The following is a 22811-nucleotide window of genomic DNA, read 5'->3' on the forward strand; positions in this document are numbered from 1 at the left end:
CACGCACACACACACACACACACACACACACACACACACACACACACACACACACACACACACACACACACACACACACAGATATGCACACACGACATACCTCTTACCTGAACTGTTTTCATAGCATCCATGATGTCTCCTTTTCCACTGCTTTAATAATTTATGGGTGATTACAGTTCCTAATGACAGACATTTGGGTTTCACACGTCATATCATTTAGTAAATGCATGCTAGGCAAATATGAGGTTGAGAAGTATGTCTAATGTTTCATGTGCCTCTCCTTCATATGCCACAAAAAGTTGCAAGCACTGCATATTGCCCAAGATCCACAAATGTTAAAAAAAATCCTGGTAGAATATCTTACCAGTTAATGCAGAAGGCTAATGCAGGAGTTTCTCAGATCAAAACCATTTCCTCCCTTTCTGTTTTTTTTTCATGTATTTACTTATTTTTACAGCTTATCCCTGGTGTCTAGTGGTGGTGCAGAGGGCTAATATCCTCTGTGGTAGGGTACAGGGTTTGATTCTGTTTAGTTAGCACCAGTTACAACATATACTTATCCCTGGTGTTAAGTGGTTCCCCACACTTTTATTTTCACATATGTGCATTCAAAGTGTGCTATACTAAGTACTCCTGGTGTTTAGAGTTCTTCCAGCCCCAATCCCCATTCTGTTTATGTGCCGCTCAAGCAGTTCTTGAAAGAGCTATCGCTGATGTTAACAGTTCCCCTACTACCTGCTCTTTGTTCTGCTTACATCCTGGTGAGGAACTCCTTGAAACAGTTATTGGTTACCCCCACCTATTTTGCAAACTCTGCTCTTTATCTACAGGCATATGGCAGTATTGCAAACACCTCAACCCACAACACACACACACACACACACACACACACACACACACACACACATGTATACCTATACATATATATATATATATATATATATATATATATATATATATATATATATATATAGATATATATATATAGATATATATCGATATATGTACATATACACAGACACACACACACACACACATACACACACACACACACACACACACACACACACACACACACGCACACACACACAAAACCTGCTTAACTTACCACTAACTACCCAGCCGCTATCGCCAAGGCAGACACTCACACATACGCTCACAGATGTAGCCCCTCTCTTCCAGTCCTGCACACATCTCCTAACCCTGCCTTACCACTAAACATTTGGCTGTGTTCACTACCATGAAATGCAAGTAGTGGTCATGGTAATCAGCATGGCTGAGCGATTCTGTGAATCACTCATTGCATAGATGCCTTCTCACAGGCAGTTCTGGGGGAGAAAGTACATGGCAATTTATCATATACTGCCATAATTAGCATCTAAGCATGGCCCTCGAGAAGCGCACCATAATGTTACACATCTTTGTGCCAAAGCACAAGGTATAGCCACCTATGAATTCAAACAGGTTACCTCAAGGTGTACACATCTAGTATACCTCACTGCAGCCTTAACAACCCCCCCCCCCTTGCAAACCCAAAGAGTATGCTGTCACTTTAAAAAAAGTTAAATTACTAACCAACAAAAGACATTAATCTAAAATTGTAATTTATCATTTGCTAATTTTTTTGATTTAACACTCCAAAGAGAGTAAGGAGCACCCCTTATCAGTAAAAGATAGCAAAGTACATTTAATATTTATAAAAGTGCAATAGAACTATGTATAGGTTCCATAACAGTAACCTAAACTGTATCTGTAATAATATTTAAACATTCATTATCCTAAGCAACAAGTAAGGCAGCAGGAAAGTTTTCGCATGAAAAAAACAATGCATAAAAAAGTCTATCACTTTAATAAATGTTAACTTGATAAATAATATAAGAATTGAGTGTCCTTTGTCTTTAAGTATTTACATTTACAATACATGTAAAATGAAATCTAAAGCTAAGAGTCTGTCATAACTAATAGAGTGCTTAAAACATTAAAACTTCATTAAACAAAAATAATTTAATGTAAAGTAATCTCATTTATTACATCCCCAGTTGCTTGAGATGATGTATGGTGTCATCATCATCTGATACTGGCTTTTATTTTCAGTGTTACACAGCCGTAACCAGCCCTAGTTTTCAGCTTGAAATTTGACTTAAATGAACTTTATATCACTTCAGAAAAAAATGCCACAAGGTGCTGCCCAACTGATTTAGAATATTAATAACAATTCTCTGAAAAAAATTAGCACCAATAATAAATAAGTAAATACAATATTAAGGGATTGTAGAACAGCTTTATAAGTAACTGTAAAATGGTTTGCAATCAATGTAATATGTTCAGTGGCTGATAATCAGATAAGTAAATCTTTATATGAGAATTTGAAACAAAATAAACGCAAAATAAATAGACTAATAACTCCTCATTCTTTAAAGAAGCAAATATTTAAAATAAATTGTCTAGATAAATATACGATTTTCAAAAGCAATCGCAAATTATACTCAGTCTTATTTGAAGTGAAAAATTCTTTTCTTTGTATAGAAATTCATATATTTATCATTAGCAATGAGTTGGTACAGCGAATAAACTCATTACTAATGAGTTTGTGCAGAGAATGTATGTACTATGCATACTTCAGCTGTATTAATTTAACATTGACACACCACCTAGAGGAATGCAGGATTTTATTTAAATATGTTTATGTGGTTAACAAGTAAAAACATGCAATGACTTCTGGATGTCATTGCAGTAACCACTCCCACAGGAAGGGAATATGACCAGCCACCAAAATACTAATGACTCCAAGCCAAGTACTTGTAACTTATTATAAGAACCCTCTCCCCAGAGGGTTAAATAGTAGGTGACCTGTAGGTTGACTGCCTGAGGAATTGGAAACTCACCCAAAAAAAGTCACATCTGAAGCAGTTGGAAAGGACTCTTTGGGAAATGGGATCTGGGTCTGGGTGAGCATGGAAGCTGAAGGATAAAAACAAGAAGCAGCATAGGGTCTGCTGGAGAGGAACAAAACAAACAAAAACAATCCACCATCAGAATGTAAATCCTACACATTTTTTAATTATTAGTTCATCTTGGGCATACTGTTCACTCTAGACATTCTGCAATATAAAATCAGGATTATGGCACAGTGTGCAATTCTCCCTTGACCCTTGAAATCCCAGAGGAATCTCATAGTTTTCTGCTTTTACAATAACTGTGGCGCTTTTATCTAACTATTCAGTGTCTGCTAAGTAGGTGTCCTTTTCTGCTGAAAGTCTCTATCTCCCACCTTTATTAGGGAGATCCAAAATCTATTTAGTCACACTGAACCTTATATTACCTTGTTCCACAATTTGATTTTCTACCTGCCATCATCAGCACAATGTTGCATCTCCAGAAAGCAGAATTACCCCCCCCCCCCTAGGATAAGGGCTCCTCAGCTATCAGTTATTCTAATGTACTGCTGTTCCATTCTGTACTCACTCTTAAACTTTAAGCACATCCTTTTGATTAACTTCTGGCAGTGCATTAGTAAGCCAGCCATGTAAAATTACTAACAGTGAAGCAGGAAACCGAATGTCCTGCTATATTATTTCCACGTGCCTCTGGCTCTTCGTGTTTAATACAAAATTAATATTTGAGAACATTTGTAGATTTGCCATTGCAATAAGACTATTAATTTCATAATTGCATATCTTTGTAATATTCCTGCCCCTGCTTCTTTTTGCAAAACTCCATCCAATGATGGTACTCTGACCAGCAACCAGTTGCTCAGAACCTTCAACTACTACTACAGGTAAAGTGTTCTTAGAGATTAGCCAGTCACAAATCAGTTAGTGAGTCTGCATTTTCTAAAAAGCATTCTACCATATGAAATGTTTATCTGTTCTGCACTCTTACAAAGTAACCGTAAAGAAAAATAGAGGCTAAGGAACATCCCTCCCATTCCTTGCATCAGTTTTCCATAACTACCTCTTCCTGATCAATCCTTGCATTTTGCATTGACAGTTCCTTCAAGGCCTCTTACATTAACCATTCACTACCCTCATCTGGAAGTATATAGCTGTCACATTACAGACCCCCCCCCCCCCACACACACACACACACACACCAGATCTGACTTATTTGATAACTGGTCTTGACTCCTTCTTTGTTTTAGACAACCTCTTTTCTTGTCCAGTGAGTAATGTTGGCTCCATCCCTCAAACAATGTATTCTATTCTGTCCTTCTATCTCATTGTCCCTTTTCTGCAGTCCTGAACAGTGTTGCTGCACTCCTTCACCAAAGTCACTGAGGGTTTCCTAACACACAGTGGCTTATTTCCTTTCTTTTAATGTAGATCACTATGTATGTGAATCCCAGTTTCTTTTGTTTTTGTTTCAAGCTCTCTGTATTGAGATAGGATTCTGTGCTAATCTTTGTGTACGGGTCTCTCACTGCCCTCTACTCTGCTCAGGTGCTTGCTTCCTTGCCAGCTCCCAATATCTGGTAACTGATAACTGCTACAAGCAGGACACTCATTTACTGTTCTTCCTTAGAATTAAGGCATAAATTGAAGCTTACTTCCATGTAGCCTTTACCTCCACCAGCATGCTGTTCCTCCTATAATTTTGCAGAAACTTTGTAGTATGTCAGGTGCTGTTGACCCCTCCAGGTAAGACATATGACCACAGGATAAACATTCTTTACTAATACTCACCTCCTGCTGCATATTCCACAGGAGAAGATTAAACTTTACTCACAGACTATACATGACACAATGTTTTGCACTACTCCAACTTTACTATTCAGCAAGTAGAAGCTGCTTAGCTTTCTTGTTCTTTCAGTATTCATTGCTTTGTGTTGTGTTAGTGACATTTGATTGATAGGTGTTTTTTTTCCCTGATTAACTGTCGCTAGTGAATCTATATGCTCTTCTATGTATTTGTAAGTGTCACAGCTTTCTGCTTCCACCTGTAATCCTATCTAGCATAAGTTGTTCCAATGGGATCGTTTCTCTTTGTCTGGTTTTTGACTTCTTAGCCTTGCAGCTTCAACCATGCAAGAAATTGATGAAGGTCATCTGTCACATGCTGTTTTACTTCCTCTTCATATCTCTTGAACTTTGATACCTCTTGGGTACATACTTTCTGCAGTTCTGTCATCGCAGCTTTCACTCCAAGCAGACCTCAAGAAACTGCCACATGTTCAACAGATAGACCATCCTGCTTAAGTACATGCTCAATTTGTTTCCAGTTGGCATAATTACAAATACTTCATTTTAGCACTATAAAAGCAGCAACTTTGCTCACAGTGCATCTCTTTTTACCCAACATTATCTTTGAGTTGGGGGTGCGTATAATGGTTTAGGTGTTTATCTAACAGAATATAGTCATTCACCATATGCATGCTTTCCCTTTTGCGCTAAAGACACTCCAACGGCTTCAGGAAAATAAATTCCAATATGTTGGCAATCACTGCTATCTGAAATATAGGCAGACACAGTCCAGTTGTAAAAACAAACACATATTTATTCAGAACGACAAAAGTGAGCGCTTTCGCCAATAGGCTTCTTCAGACTTATACAATAGCACTCATATGCCACAGCTTAAAAACAACTTCCTTTGCAGCCATTGGTTGAGGGCTATCTCTGATTAATTAACTAATCATGAAGCTTCTAAAATAAATATCACTCAACCATTCATATGTACAAGAATAAAAACTAGTATTATTAAAAAACTACTGTTATTTAATACATAGATTTAATCATCACAATAACTTTAAAAATACTTTTTAAAACATATAATGTATATTCCCATCTTTCTATATAAAAAAAACATATATAGATATAGCGAACCAATAACAAAGTGCTAGAAATTCATATATATATATGTATGTATGTAAAAAAACTTTATTATTTGTTTTATTTAGGTCTGAAGATTCTTTTATTTTTCAAAATTGGCTTAATTTGAACTTTATCGTTCAAGCCTGGTGGTTCATCAGCTTTCAACCTGATGATCCATCTCACCTCGCATTCTAGTGTCAAATTGATGACATCACCTCCTCTATGATTACTATATACATTCTGGATTACACAGAATCTGAATGTATGTCGTGGTCCTAATTCCTAATGATGTTTGGCTAGGGCATTCACATCTGAACCTATCCTTATTTGATAATTGTGTTCTCTAATGCGGTCTTTCAGGGCCCTATTAGTCTTACCTACACAAAATGATGTGCAGGTAACACATCTAGCTAGGTAAACCACATTTTTACTTTTACAATCAGTCCCAGTGTTAAAATGAAACTCATAATTTGTGACCGGATGAATAAATGTGTTTTCTTCACTAATAAAGCCACAATGATTACATGCACCACAGGGCACTGTATTCCTTTCTTTATTAACCACCACTTTTTTAAAATTCATGTTTCTAGGTTTACATAACATCCTTTTTAAACTAGGCTTGTTTTTGAAGACAAAACATGGCTTGGGTCCTACCACTTTACTGATTTCCCTATCAGATGTCAGGATGTCCCAATGTTTATTATATAGCTCTTTTATCATTTGGGTATCCCTAGTGTAGGTCATAACTGGTCTTACTAGCTCCTTTGATAGTTGTGTAGGTATTTCGTATCTTTCATTTATTTCTGAAAAGTAGGGTTTAGCTGTCGTCGTACGCAAAGCATTGACCTCAGTTATCACCTTCTCAATTGTTCTTACATCATACCCTCTTTCAATAAATCTAATTTTCAAATGTTCCACCTCTATCTCATAGTGATGTTCCAAGGGGTTAAATCTAGAAGCTCTTAGAAATTGACTTTTCATGATATTATAAAAAACATGGTGGGGGTGCATACTATTTCTGTGGAGCAGTGTGTTCCTGTAGCACAATTTCCTATGGATAGATGTATTCAATAATCCATTCTCTAATCTAGATATTTCTACATCTAAAAAAGAAATACTAGTATTTGAATAGTTAAGCGTGAACTTTAAGAAATGTGTGGACGAATTCATATAGTCAACAAAAATCCCCAGTGTCTCAACGTCGCCATGCCAAAAGAAGAACAAATCATCTACAAATCTACGGTACATCCCAACATACTTTTTAAAGAGATCCGATTTAAACAAAAACTCATCTTCCCAGGCTGCCATAACAAGGTTGGCGTAGCTATTGGCACAAGAAGTGCCCATAGCTACGCCATCCCTCTGAAGATAGATCTCGTCTCCAAAAACAAACACATTATTACACAATATAGTCTCAAGGTACAACGCTATTAAATCAATTTTGTTGGTCAAAAAATCGGAATGTGTAGATAAATAAGTTTTTATGTAATGGATGCCCAGTTCAGACATTTGTTGTTCGTACAGGAGGTAATTGTTTACTAACAGAAGCCGATAAAGGCCTTAATTCATTATTTCCATTCCTTTCATTATTACTAACAGGAGTACAATTATTCCGGTTAATAAAACAGAAGGTGTTTGAAGTTTATTATACATTAGATGATTTGGTAATACACAAAGGACCTGGATGAAAACAATGAGTACGCACTAGTGACATTGGATGTTGTCAGTTTGTTCACTATGATACCGAACGAACTGGGCATCCATTACATAAAAACTTATTTATCTACACATTCGGATATTTTGACCAACAAAATTGATTTAATAGCGTTGTACCTTGAGACTATATTGTGTAATAATGTGTTTGTTTTTGGAGACGAGATCTATCTTCAGAGGGATGGCGTAGCTATGGGCACTTCTTGTGCCAATAGCTACGCCAACCTTGTTATGGCAGCCTGGGAAGATGAGTTTTTGTTTAAATCGGATCTCTTTAAAAAGTATGTTGGGATGTACCGTAGATTTGTAGATGATTTGTTCTTCTTTTGGCATGGCGACGTTGAGACACTGGGGATTTTTGTTGACTATATGAATTCGTCCACACATTTCTTAAAGTTCACGCTTAACTATTCAGATACTAGTATTTCTTTTTTAGATGTAGAAATATCTAGATTAGAGAATGGATTATTGAATACATCTATCCATAGGAAATTGTGCTACAGGAACACACTGCTCCACAGAAATAGTATGCACCCCCACCATGTTTTTTATAATATCATGAAAAGTCAATTTCTAAGAGCTTCTAGATTTAACCCCTTGGAACATCACTATGAGATAGAGGTGGAACATTTGAAAATTAGATTTATTGAAAGAGGGTATGATGTAAGAACAATTGAGAAGGTGATAACTGAGGTCAATGCTTTGCGTACGACGACAGCTAAACCCTACTTTTCAGAAATAAATGAAAGATACGAAATACCTACACAACTATCAAAGGAGCTAGTAAGACCAGTTATGACCTACACTAGGGATACCCAAATGATAAAAGAGCTATATAATAAACATTGGGACATCCTGACATCTGATAGGGAAATCAGTAAAGTGGTAGGACCTAAGCCATGTTTTGCCTTCAAAAACAAGCCTAGTTTAAAAAGGATGTTATGTAAACCTAGAAACATGAATTTTAAAAAAGTGGTGGTTAATAAAGAAAGGAATACAGTGCCCTGTGGTGCATGTAATCATTGTGGCTTTATTAGTGAAGAAAACACATTTATTCATCCGGTCACAAATTATGAGTTTCATTTTAACACTGGGACTGATTGTAAAAGTAAAAATGTGGTTTACCTAGCTAGATGTGTTACCTGCACATCATTTTATGTAGGTAAGACTAATAGGGCCCTGAAAGACCGCATTAGAGAACACAATTATCAAATAAGGATAGGTTCAGATGTGAATGCCCTAGCCAAACATCATCAGGAATTAGGACCACGACATACATTCAGATTCTGTGTAATCCAGAATGTATATAGTAATCATAGAGGAGGTGATGTCATCAATTTGACACTAGAATGCGAGGTGAGATGGATCATCAGGTTGAAAGCTGATGAACCACCAGGCTTGAACGATAAAGTTCAAATTAAGCCAATTTTGAAAAATAGAAGAATCTTCAGACCTAAATAAAACAAATAATAAAGTTTTTTTACATACATACATATATATGAATTTCTAGCACTTTGTTATTGGTTCGCTATATCTATATATGTTTTTTTTTGTATAGAAAGATGGGAATATACATTATATGTTTTAAAACGTATTTTTAAAGTTATTGTGATGATTAAATCTATGTATTAAATAATAGTAGTTTTTTAATAATAGTAGTTTTTATTCTTGTACATATGAATGGTTGAGTGATATTTATTTTAGAAGCTTCATGATTAGTTAATTAATCAGAGATAGCCCTCAACCAATGGCTGCAAAGGAAGTTGTTTTTAAACTGTGGCATATGAGTGCTATTGTATAAGTCTGAAGAAGCCTATTGGCGAAAGCGCTCACTTTTGTCGTTCTGAATAAATACGTGTTTGTTTTTACAACTGGACTGTGTCTGCCTATATTTCAGATAGCAGTGATTGCCAATGTATTGGAATTTATTTTCCTGAAGCCGTTGGAGTGTCTTTAGCGCAAAAGGGAAAGCGTGCATATGGTGAATGACTATATTTTGTTTTGTTATATAGACACGCTATTCCCTAGTTCCGTTTGTGTGCTGTGCCTCCTTTCGTTACTTTACATATTGTTTATCTAACAGACACAAGGTGCAAGGTTTAAATTCCCCTTTTGGGAAATTGGCTAGGCTTAAAATGGCCCACAAGGGCAACTTGTCTATGAACCTTTCCTGAATATGATTTTTTTCTTCTACACTGCTAAAATCTCTGTTACAGACTAAACACGAGCTAGTGTGTCCCATAACCACTGACATAATGAAATGAACTTGCTAAATGCATCCATAGTACTGCATAGATATGCATTTGTCTTTTTAACAATCAGTAAGATCAAAGGGGCATCAGTAGAAGGATTTAATAATTTTCTTTGTTCCCTTTAAGAACTGTGTTTTAGCATTGTGCTTTCAGTTCTGCACATCTAAAGTTCACAACTGTTTTTGATGATCACTATGTCTTGGGTCTTGTAAGGCTGTATTAATGCTATTGACTTGTAAAGCTATTTCTTTTTTAGTTGTCAGTGTACACTGTATATTAACAGGTAAGAGTTTGGATCAACCTGGCAAAATGAGAAGTACCTTTTTGTCAGAGTTTGCCAGTTAAAGTGGATGATTTATATACTACTGTATGTTTTATGAGTTGTCATAGCCTACATGTGCAATGTGAAAAGAATGATTTCACTCACTGACCAATTTAAAGAATAATTACAATTAAAAAGGAAGGCATTCCTAAGCAGTAACATCGCCAGCTATATCAAATGAATTATTAAATTCTGAAAGAAGAAAAACATTTATAATCAGACCTGCATGTGTTGCAGCTTAAGATAAATAATGGTACAGATCAAATGAGGCAGCAAATTCCTTTCAAGTAAAAAGAAAAAGAAACAGGTGGATTTCAGGCTTCAAAATGATAAATGCCACTGATAATTGCATATTGAATGCTAGCACTCTAAAGCATCTTCTTACCTCGGTACAAGCTCTGTTAGTCTACAAATAAAAGCCTCACCTGGGATTAAGTGCTTACCTAAAAAAAATATTGACTAACTGTGTGAGTGAACCAGTTCTTCTCAGAGCCTTATCTTTTGTGACCCAGTCAAAGATATAGATAAATGCAGTATACAAGGGTGTTTTTTTTTTAGTTTCCAGTCAGTCAGCATAGTTTTGTTAAGAGGAAAAAAAACACAGAGTACCTACAGAAAAATGTATGCTGAAATGCGAAGAAAAGGCAAAACACTTCACAGACTGTGACCAGAGGACTGGAGTGAATCCCAGACCCATGAAGCAGAAACCTTACTTGAGCCTGTATATGACCCTGAGTAGCACCTCTTCTAGAAGCCACTTGCATTATCTTAAATGTTTCAGTGTTTTTAATTATATCTTGGGTGTTTTATTTATTTTGAATGTTTGCCAAAATGTTTGCCATCTAAACACTTAAAATTATTAAATAATATTAGTAAAACTTACTTGAATGCACAAACAATATTAGTCTGTGAGATGACTTTGCTGTACCAGGAATTAATACTTATTGTACCAGAAGCTGCTCATGATTCAGTTTTGTGTAATATAGTTATTCATCAGATAGGCACTGGCTTCATAAGGTAGGCAATATCTTTTGTAAGTGACATTAAATTAAGGGGTAGAGAACAATCAATCTTCTGTACTTTCAGCATCAAAATCAAGTGTGCTGTTTCTTGTGTAACTCACACTACATCCCTTTGCAGTGCGTGTCCCATAAACATCATGTGCCCTGCAGGGTATCAAGTGTGATACTTACAGGTATCCATTTCTGCTCCATTTCCCATCCTGCTTGGTATGCTTGCTATCCAAGTTAAAGGTACAGCAACCTTTATGCCCATGCTTACCAACTCTCTGCGTTTACCTTTATCTGGAAGAAGAAAAGCCTAAAGCTAACTTTTTCATTCCCTTTTACTCTGCTCCTCATAGTCACTCTTCACATTCCCTGCCTTCTCAGCAACCGACTTGCTTTCAATGTATATGTCTCCATTTCTTATCTTACTAGTAACTTGGTATGGCTCTAGCCACATGTACTTTGTGTTTTATAATTTCTCTTTCTAATGGTCTCCTGTCTCCTGCTATTCATTACAGGAACATGGATTATACATTTTTCCTTCTATTTTACCTAATGAGTGATCGATAATAGTTATATCAGTGCCTCTTTCTGTAATTTCCTTATGCCCGTCTTCCTAATCTGCAGCATGCCATGGCAATTCTGCTTTGAATTCAATCTATCCCATGTCAATTCACTCATGTTATACTCTCCCTGCTATGGCACAATATGACATTTTCCCTTTCTAATCATATTTGCAATTCCGAAATCTCCACCCCATCTAGGGGAGTTAGAAATTATGTGCATTTTCCCATATCCTTCTCCTCCTATTATTTGCAATGTCTTAACTTTTTTTTCTGCATTTATTCTCACCAATGAACCTTACATACCTGAGATACATATATCATAGTATTTATATCCCTATTTTGTTACTTACTGATGATGTCATCAAGGTGGACCTACATCTACTATTTTCTTCTCTCTGTTCCTTTCAAATCTGGGAGCATTTCTGCCTCACTCTCAGTATTTCTATGCTTGTATTTGGCGTGTATTTCAGACCTCAACCATTCAAAAATTCTGCCATCTCATCCCATGCCCAAGTCCTGCAAATGTAACCAGATAGGCTATCTAGGAAAATAAACTTCTTTCTCCACGGCACCAATAGGTCATATCATGTGTATCTTCATTTCTATGAATCTGTCATTTAAACTTCCATCATTGTTATGGAGTCCTTCCCAGTTTTAATGAACATTTAATATTATTACCTATGCTAGTAGTCAATCATTCGCAGTATAAAACTGAAATCTTTAGTTAATGTAATCCAGCCATGCAGTTTCCTGGCTACTTCAATTTACTCAAAGATTAATTCTGAATATCCCATCCCTATTGTATACTCAAAAATCTTGCAATTCACTGAGAATGAATTAATTCATGTTCTGTCTTTTGTTCTCTAATTTAGGTCCACAAGTTCATGATCATATCCCCTTTTCATGTTGTTTCTTTCTTACAAAATATTTCAGCCAACAACTCATTCATCTTAAATTTTTACTGCTACAAAACCCTTCTTGTTCTATCCTACATCTTTTACTCTTATCCTTCGCATTCTTGAAATTTATAACTTCAACATGCAGTTTCTAGAACTACACCTGTATGTCTTATGTCTTAGATATGACTCCCTCTCTTTCCTGTCCACACCATGCCTTTCAGCACATCTGGCAACGAGCGCTCACCAGCACTCATTGTTTCTCTAGCAGTTATGGGTTTTATGGGGTCAGGCTGTTAGCCTGAAGCCCAACCCTCCTCAGAGGGTGTACCACACACTTGCATACAAACTCACACCTAGGGCCAATTTAGAGTGTCCAATCCACCTACTGCATGCCTTTGGAATGTGGGAGGAAACCAGAGCACCTGGAGGAAACCCATGCGGGCACAGGAAGGTCATGCAGACTCTGCACAGAAGGCACATCAGCCGAGAATCAAATCTGAAAACCTTTTGCTGGGAGGTGACAATGGTAACTGCTGCACCACTGCACCACCCAGTTATGACTCCCTGCACTAGTTCAAATACTTTTTTTTTCAATCATTTCCTGTGCCTTCATTGTTTAAATTTTATTCTGCAACTACTTCTCCTTTATAATTGTTCAGAACTTTTTGAACCAGGTTTTCTACTAATTCATCAGATTTCAGAGTAGCCAGAAAGTTAAGGTGCTAAACCATACCTCTGCCATAAAGTCAATTTGCTTCAAGAATGTAGCAGTGGTATTCCCTGAGAGCAGAGTTTATTAACTTGTCAACTGCTTGAACTACTTGGTCCAGGATATTATATGAGGTGAAAAACTCCAAGTTTGTGATCAGAAAGTTTCCCTGTAGTGATCCATCCCTTTTTTCTTTCTTTCTTTTTTGTTGTATTTCTTCTTCTTGAACTGTTTACTCATTTCTGTTCTTTATATACTTTCAATGCTGTATCTTGGGCCAGTATAGGAACTGCTCAAGGTAAAAGCACCTGAATGTTACACATAAATGATGATTTTAGGAGGTGTGCAGATGATATGCTGAACATTATGTTTACAAAGGAAAACATCTCAGTTGCTGGTAAGATCTGCTATATCATCCTTCGTTAAACATTCTCTTAGGTTTGAAAAATAAACATGGTGCTGTTATTAAGGTGACAAAAGTAACTAGAAAAACTTTAACAGTACAATGAATTTCTAGTAACATGGAATAACATGCTAACTGATATAATCAACAGGGAATACAGCATTCATTTCAAAATATGATTTGTAAAGTTTTCTTATTTCAGTTTTTGCTAAAATAGGTTACACAGATTTGTCCTACTTTAATAACATTCCTGTAGCTTTGCCAAATTTTTGTTTTCTGTCACCTCGTACTGTGTTTTTGTAACAAAATTATCCATTCATTCATTTATTCATTTCCTATAACTAGCTTAATGTAAAACAAGGTATGGAGGGTGATGGAATATATCACATCATTCAGTAAGTACATATTGAGTCAGGCTCCATTCCATTGCAAGCTTTATACACAACACCCATACCCACGCACACACATTCACATAAATTCTACAATTGTAGGCTATATACAGAATTTTCAGTTCAGATTTAGGATTCAAGAGGAAACTAGAGCACCCAGCAGAAACCCATGGAGACACAAGGAAAACACGTAAACCCCCATAATAATATAAATTCCCTAAACTGATAGATATATTTAAGTGCTGTCATGTAATTAAAAGATATAACTTTAAAGAAGGTTAAGCTTTAGGAGACTCCTCTGATGCAATCAGTTTCCTAAGAGTATATATTTAAGGGATGCTATGAGATTAAAACCTGCAGCCTTAACTAAGGTTAAGTGCTACTTACAACAACCATGGTAGAGATACAAAGTGCTCCTTGTATAAAGAGGTGTATAGGTAATATTCTTCCAAAAAATGTATAGCCTCACAAATAATTTCATTTCTGGCTCCTAAATACTAAGAAATTTTGAAATAAGCATCCCAAACAACCCCCCCCCCCTTCATCATTGATGTACGAGTAAGAACCCCACTGGAACAATATGTAGGGCATAGAAGTGCAAAGTTCTACAAATTGTGTTACTTAGTATAAGATTATGAGTTTGTCTGTAATCTCTGCAACCTATTCAGCAAAACACAGATTCTCTCAACATTGCATGCAGTAAAAAATGTTATTTTGATTTACAAAGTAACCTTAAACAAACTTACTGGAGGCATAAAGAATGTAAACAGATGATGCAGTCTGTTATCTAAAGAATCTTGTCCTATAAATTATCTTATCTTCTGTATTTTGTCAAAGTAACAATAATAGCCAAGGACTGCTGATTAAAGAACCATCTAAGGACAACATGAGACAATATGGTACTTTAAATGCTAATGTAGATGGAATGACTCAGAACAAATGCAGTAAGTGCTATTTGGATCACCAGTACGAGTTTACAGAATTAACACTTCAGAGCAAAAGGAGCTTGCCTGCAGCAAAGTTATATGGACTAGTCAGAGTTAACTCTTACTATGCAAACTAATTTGGATAGATCTGCAAAGCAATGTTGAAAATTTGGCAATGCTACAGGAATGTTATTAAAGTAGGATAAATCTGTGTAACCTATTTTAGCAAAAACTGAAATAAGGAAACTTGCTGAACTGCTAATCTTTAAATAGATATTGCTGTCATGTTAAACACAGAATCAGATTTATCCAACAGCAAACCATATTAAGATTAATACGACATAGCCACTCTGTTGGTGTAGAGGGATAAAGAACCAACTATGGCCCAGCTGACCTGGGTTTGATTAGTGACTCGGATGACTAATGATGTGGCAGGGAAGGGATGGGCGAGTCCTCCTGGGTGGGAGGATGCTCAGTGATATACCCCCTAAGAGGAGGCATGGTCCAAAGAAGAGAGTTGCCCTAGGATGCAATTAATTAGCATGGAGGCAGGGAAAGGGAAGTGTGCAAGGCATAAACAAACAAACAAATAAAGAAAATTGCTAGAAGCACAGAGGAGATGAGCCACAAGAACGCCCTTAAGATCCTTGACTGGCCCCAGCAATACCAGAGTAAGTCCAGGGAGGTAGGAAGATGACTGTGTGAACCTGTGGTACTGGAGGCTGGTCCAGTACAGATGAGGTCCATGGGGACCAAAAGAGAACAATATAACATATACATTCTTGTTAACAGTTAAAGTAAAGCTGTAGGTTATGATTTGTTATGTGGGGAAAAGCTCCAGAATGACAAAAATAAATAAACAAACAAGCAAATAAACAATAAATAAATAAAAAGTCTTTTTGGAATTCTTTTCCTAAAAGACAAAGACTTCATCACAGTAAGCCAGAGAAATTAAATATGCTATTGATCATGTGCTTTTATCTAAATACTGGAAATGTTAATGGTTTAAAAAGAATTAAATCCGCAAAGAAACGTGATATTAAATAAGTCTGCCGCCATTTAGGAAGTATTTTAATTAATATATTAAGTAATTTTGTTATCAGTTCATAGGTACTTAATATGCTATTGAACTTTGAAGATTTTTAAAAGCCTAGCCTTATATTCAAATGGTATTTTTAGCCCTTATATTTTGTGTATGTATAACCCAGAGTGAGTAGAACAAGGAAATGCTGGGGCATTACTCGTTGCCCATTTCAATAAAGGACATGTGTGCTAAGCCATCAGTTAGCTAAGGGCTGTGATTCATACACCCTAGGTTAGTAGTGATAACTGAGCTGTGCTACAATGCAGCTAACTCGAGATTCTGAGGCATGCAAAAGTTGCATGGAGCAAAAGCTCATTAGAAATCATTTGCACGTTTCTGTATTGGAAATCTCTCATAGTTGAAACAATTGTGCAGCTGTTCCCCCATATCTCTGTACTGTCCAGAACTTTGCAGAATGTGTAGATTTGTACCTCACATTTTTCATTTTCTGGCAAATCATTGAGGATAGAAGTCATTAACTATTGACAGACATTTGCATTTCAGAGTTCATATCTTTCATAAAATTAATGCTAATGCAAAACATGTTATTCTATCAACTTTCTAAGTATATACGAGCAAGATTTAAAAATCTGTCCGTGATTTTGGGCCTTTGCCCCCCCCCCCCACATTATTTCTGGCTTTGTTCAGACTTCTTGCACTAAGAGATTTAGATGGATAGTTCACCCTATCAACCTATACAGTCCCATTGCACAGGCACCTACAAACATAGACACAGACGGATGGACAGAGAGACACACACATATATACATACACAGACTCACACACGTAAACACACATGCACCCACAATGACTAGCACTTCTTATGTGGTCTGGCATTTCCTGCCCTACTTCTTCCATAGACTGTAATGAGGGAACTCCCTGAAGCAGTGTAGTCAGTTCCACTACTCAGCTGTGAAGCATCCTAGCATGTCCTTGAATCAGTCTGCCATGCTGTTTTGATCCATGTGCACTAATTTACATTAGCCATGACCTGGACTGCCACATTTGCATGTGATATTAATTAGACAACCATTTGGTGCTGTGTGCCTTAGGATTCAGACACAGCAGTTTGTGAATCACATATCATTAATGCACCAAGCAAATCTGATAGAAATAAGGCTATGCACAACGCAGTATATGGTGAACCATTGCCCCACACTCCCATCCTGGTTTACTCATTCAAGAAGATGTTCTCCTATGATAACATTAGTTAGCTAAATATTAACAGAGTACTGATAACCTCTTAATTTATCCATATATTCTATCATAGATAGCAACCAGCAAACATCATTCTACAATGTTTTTACTGCTGAAATCTTACATTACTTTGTGTATGAATTTGTTAGAGCTTGCATTATGTGTCTTGCATAGAAACTAGAAAGCAGAAGATAGCCTGACAGGTAAGTGATGAGTGACTTATTAGTCACAAATGACTGAGCAGTTCAGGGAGGGAACATTTCACCTTACCAGTATTATAGCTGTCAGGTATTTAAGGTTTTCCTCAGGATCAAAGGCCTGTGCCAGGAGAGAGTAAATCCCTGCCTTACTTCTGTCAGGTATGCCATGCCAAAACTTCTGATTTCTAAGGTTTGTCTGGTAATAGTTAGGTGAAGTCTGACTACCGACTTTGCTTAATCATATAGCTTACAGCAGTATGTCATGAAATTTAGATCAAGTAAAAAGAACTAAACATTTATTAATTGCAGGCTTCTACAAGTGAAGACTGAACATTAAAAAGAAACATATCTTACTATGTGTATCACTAATACTGAATTCAGATTTTCTCTGCACATGTTCAACCTTGGGAGAGAAGTTCAATATCTACACTAACAAATAATGCCACAGCAAAGTCTGGCATTTTTTTTCCTGTGGCATTCTTGCACACCCAAGTGGTATTTCTTGCCTGTAAATATAAAATTGATCTGTTACAGTAAGCACATTTTCCTTCTGTATCCCATGTGGTGTATGGGTCTGCTAAGGTACTGGTTAAGTAGGTCAGTGTTTTGTGACCTTTTACATCCTTTTATATTGTTTTACTGTGAGGTTCTCTTTTATCACTGAGTGCTCTTTTCTGATTGTTATAGTTGATCTTTATCAAGACATGGTCCTGTGACTTGCTGGGGGTTATACTTTATTAACTCCCCTGATCAGTAGCAATTCTTGCAAATTTCATTGGCTGATCTAGCTCCTGTAACTCTAATTATGGTGTGATAGGATTTAACAGTCAGAAGAAATGAGCACAACCTGTAATTTAGCTATTTTATGGGGATGAAAGTTCTTTTGGATTTGTTAGCTGATTACTGTATGGTGGTGGTGGTGGAGTGGCGCATTTGGTCAGTACAATATCTAGGAATACTCAGGAAACTGTATGTAGAGAAGGAATCCTAGGAATGAAAAGTTAGCAATTCTATGTGTGATGAATTCATATCTATCATGAACAGAACTTCCATACACCTCATGAAGTCAGAGACATTATGACAGCAAGGATCTGTTTTCAAATGCTTCTCTACAGTGGTGGAATGGTGGTGTTGGCAACGATTCAGGGCCTGGAATTGTGTAGTTTCCAGGCTGTGTGCATGGATCCCTATGCAAATTAGATGGGGTTACTGATTAGCACAAATGGGTATCCATGTCTGCAGATCCCATTCATGTAGGCACAGAACCATGTTGGTGTCCAGAGAAGAGGTAGCTGACATCAGCAGGGGTGTGTGTCTGAGGACTTGTAAGCTTATTGGAGCTCAGCCATGCTTGTTGTATGGTGGACCACTGTGGTCATCAGGGGAGTGTGTACACTGGCTGCTAAGCTTTGTTTACCTTCAGGATGCATGTATCAATGTGTTTGCATGGCATGCCGCCATGCTGAGCATGATCTTTCAGGGGTGTGTGTGCAGTGACTGCTGAGCAATGTATACCTTCGCTGCACCTGTTTGTGTGGTGCACCACTATGCTCAACAAGGGGGTGTGTACACTGGCTGCTAAGCATTGTATTTGTTCAGGGCACATGTTTGCATGGCACGCTGTAGTGCTGAGAAAGTTAGGGTGTCCAAAAAAAAAACAGTCTGAGAAAGCCAACGGTATATTAATTACTGATGATCCCTGTTTCAATTAAACTAGGGCCATTAACAGTCTGTAATGGTGTACCTGGCAGGGGAAATTCATCATAGGAAACCGATTACACAGGTTGCACCTACAGCAGAACACTATAAAGGTTGTATATACCCATCAATTTGATTTCACCCCCATACTCTTCACCACTAGAGTATAGACTTGGGATTTTTAACTGAAGGAATGTTAGAGGCTGCTACAGGTCTGTTACATCTGTATGTGCTAGATGACGAGGTCGATACTGCTGCTGTGGCTGACAATAAGCCTAGACTGAGAAGGAAAAGAGTGTTTAGGCCCAGGGTATCCTTCTGGGGGCTACATGAGCTGGTGATTGTAGAATGCTACAGGGTGGACAAAGACATGCTGCAAGAACTCACAGAGCTCTGCTGCCCTCAACTCAGACCCAAAGCCAACAGAGAGGAACTCATCCCAGTGGAAACAAAGCTATGTGTAGCTCTTAGGGTACTAGGTAAAGGTACTTTCCAAAGACCAACTAGGGACATGATGGAGTCTCACAAGCATCAGCATCCAGGTACTCCACCAGTTACTTAGATGCTATGCTACCACATGCAAGTGAGCACATTTATTTTCCTCATACCCCTGTGGTGAGAACCAGCAGTATGCAACACATCTACTGTGTAGCACACTACCCTGGGGTACTGTGTGCCATAGATTGCACTCATGTAGACATCATGGTACCACCCAGTGAGGAGGGTAGAATCTACATCAACCATAAGGGGTACCACTCCATCAACTGCCAGGTCATGTGCAATGCCCAGGGCATTATCATGAATGGGTGTGCTGGCAACACTGGCAGTTATCACAACTCCCATATCTGGCACACATCACAGCTGTACCAGATGTTTGCTAGGGGGGACATCCCACATGGCCATTTACTGGAGGATGCTAGCTACGCACTGGAACTGTGGATGATGACACCCATCAAAAAACCACACACCCAAGCAAGAATGTCATAATGAGGCACACAAACAAAGTAGCAACATCACAGAGTATGTGTTTGGGGTGCTGAAGTCATAGTTCCAGTGCCTTGCTATATCTGGTGGAGCCCTGCAGTACTCTCCAGCCACATGTGCACAGATGTTCACTGTATGTGCCATACTACACATTATGATCCGATGGAAACAGATGCAGCAGGATCAGTAAAGGGAAGGTATACACAGCCCGCCAACAGCCACACCCATAAGGGGACTTGCAGGAGGAAACTCCTGAGGATGTCCCTGTAAGCAGACATAGGCATGCCCAGTATGCCCTGGCCTCAGCTAACAAACAATCCATAGCACATGCACTGACAACCTAGTGGCCTAGGGACTGACACCTTACTCCGACTTGCATATATATATATATATATATATATATATATATATATATATATATATATATATATAGTAAAAATTATGCCAGGCAGCTCACACAACCTATGCCTAACCATGTATTGGCTGTATACTGCATGCATCAGACACAGTCAGCCCTGAACTACAGTTCTGTCAACTGCTGCATTCGCAAGGTAAGTCACTCACCTACACACCACTTGTAAGGAGTACTATAATATGCTATTGTATGTATGGACCTGCTGCATATATGCAAGGGAATATACGGGCTATTTGGAGAGATGTAACATCCACATGGGACTACAGATACCCAGTCCAATAGTATGTCTTCCATAATATTCACTAGGCCTCATGGTTGGAATATTCACTACAGCAGTCAAGGGAGATGTTAAACAGTGGGATCACATGATATTTGCACTACTGTCTATGCCAGCAGTCGTGTGGTGTTCTTTCCCCACCCCCAAAACATCAGTGTTCCCATACAACTATTATAACAGTACATCTGCAATGATATATCAACAGACCAGCCAATTCCAGGGCTGTGACATAGAACCTGGCCACATGTTGTATGTCTCACATAACGCATGGGTGACAATGTATGTCTGTATGCTATTGATTGTGTAAGGAATGACACATCTCTGTCTGGGTACTGGTGTGGCTCACTGGACTAGGGATATCAGCATGGATGATGGTGCGGATGGTTTGAATCTAGCAGTATCCAAATCTTTTGCATGTGAGGTATGCATATGGTGGTATTCACATAGACTGTCATACCCCTCAATCTGTTACTGCACAAAAGCTGGACAAAGCCAGAGAGAATGGGGGGACAAAGGGACAAAAGTACAGACAGACATTACACATGCTCTGATGAACCTAGAAGGTGACTAGTAGAACAGAATAGCTGCAGGATGTAAAGGCAGTAAATAAAACGTGTCAGTAGTTAGAACAATTCAGTGACTGCATTATACAATATTATACTGGAACACCACAAACTTATGAGCAACAGAACAGACATATAGGGTGAAATGCTGAACATTCTGCAAAAACATGTGCAGTGAGACGTATGCAGAGTGTCACCTTGTGTGTGGTGTTACATTATGTATCCCAGTGACATATTGAGTACAGCATACAGCCAGGGAATGCCTTGGACAATTTCAGGGAAGTGCTGTATTGCGGAAACATGTGCAGCAGAAAATGTTTGCAGCACACAAAATCCTGGACTGGAGTACAGGTAGCTCTGGCCTGGAGTTACCTTGTAAGTACTGACATTCCCACTGGGTATGCTCCTACACTTAGTTAACTTGAGTGCAAGTCTCTTGCCGCTTCCTCACAAAGACCTGATATGTGGAAATAGGGCTGTACATACAGACAGCTATGTATACATATCTACCCCTATCCCCCTCACGCATGATTAGTGTATCTATCAGTATGTATCACATATGCATATGATACCAATATATAGAGCTATATAAATTACAATGATACATAGACTCTCCACGTATATCTACTTAACACATGTACAAAGTGTACACACGCTGCACCATTTAAAGAAATATCCCTGTTACACACACACACACACACACACACACACACATATATATATATATATATATGTGTGTGTGTGTGTGTGTGTGTGTGTATGGGCAGGGTGTAAGAATGTTCCCACATACCTTGGAATGTTGAGGTTGTCCACATTTAAGCATCACAACAGTTGTCCAAAGGAACCAGACCAAGGCTGCGACAGTACATAATCCACTCACCCACAGCATGTCGAGTGGTAGATTACTGGCGTCCTCTCCAGTTCATCTGGTCAATCTGGGTATCCTGAGACAATACTACAATTGTCTCATGTACACAGACAACCCTCTCCTCCTCCCAACAAACACAAATACATGTGAGAGATGCAACTATATAGCCAAACTGGAGGCTGAACTCTCTCAACTCAGGGCTGGCACGAATAGACAGGAGGAGATGGTAACCACACACACAACAATCCCAGTCCCACATAGACCTACCACAACTGCAAACCAAACACATAAAAACACAGACATACTCGGAGGCTCTAATAAAAAACTTACCAAAACAACAGAGGCTCCCAAAGCAGACATCCAAAAATCCACCCCCTCAAAACAAAACACATGCAACACATACTTCAATAAATCAGTGTGTCAACCAATCACAGCCCTTAAGGCCAAACACCATGCCTGATACACTAGTAATAGGTGATTCTATAGTCAGACACACTGATGTCCCGCTGACCAGGCTGAACAAGGAGAGGGT

Source organism: Protopterus annectens, chromosome 3.part1 (assembly GCF_019279795.1).
Source record: "Protopterus annectens isolate FY-2018-M chromosome 3.part1, PAN1.0, whole genome shotgun sequence".
Lineage (NCBI taxonomy): Eukaryota > Metazoa > Chordata > Ceratodontiformes > Protopteridae > Protopterus > Protopterus annectens.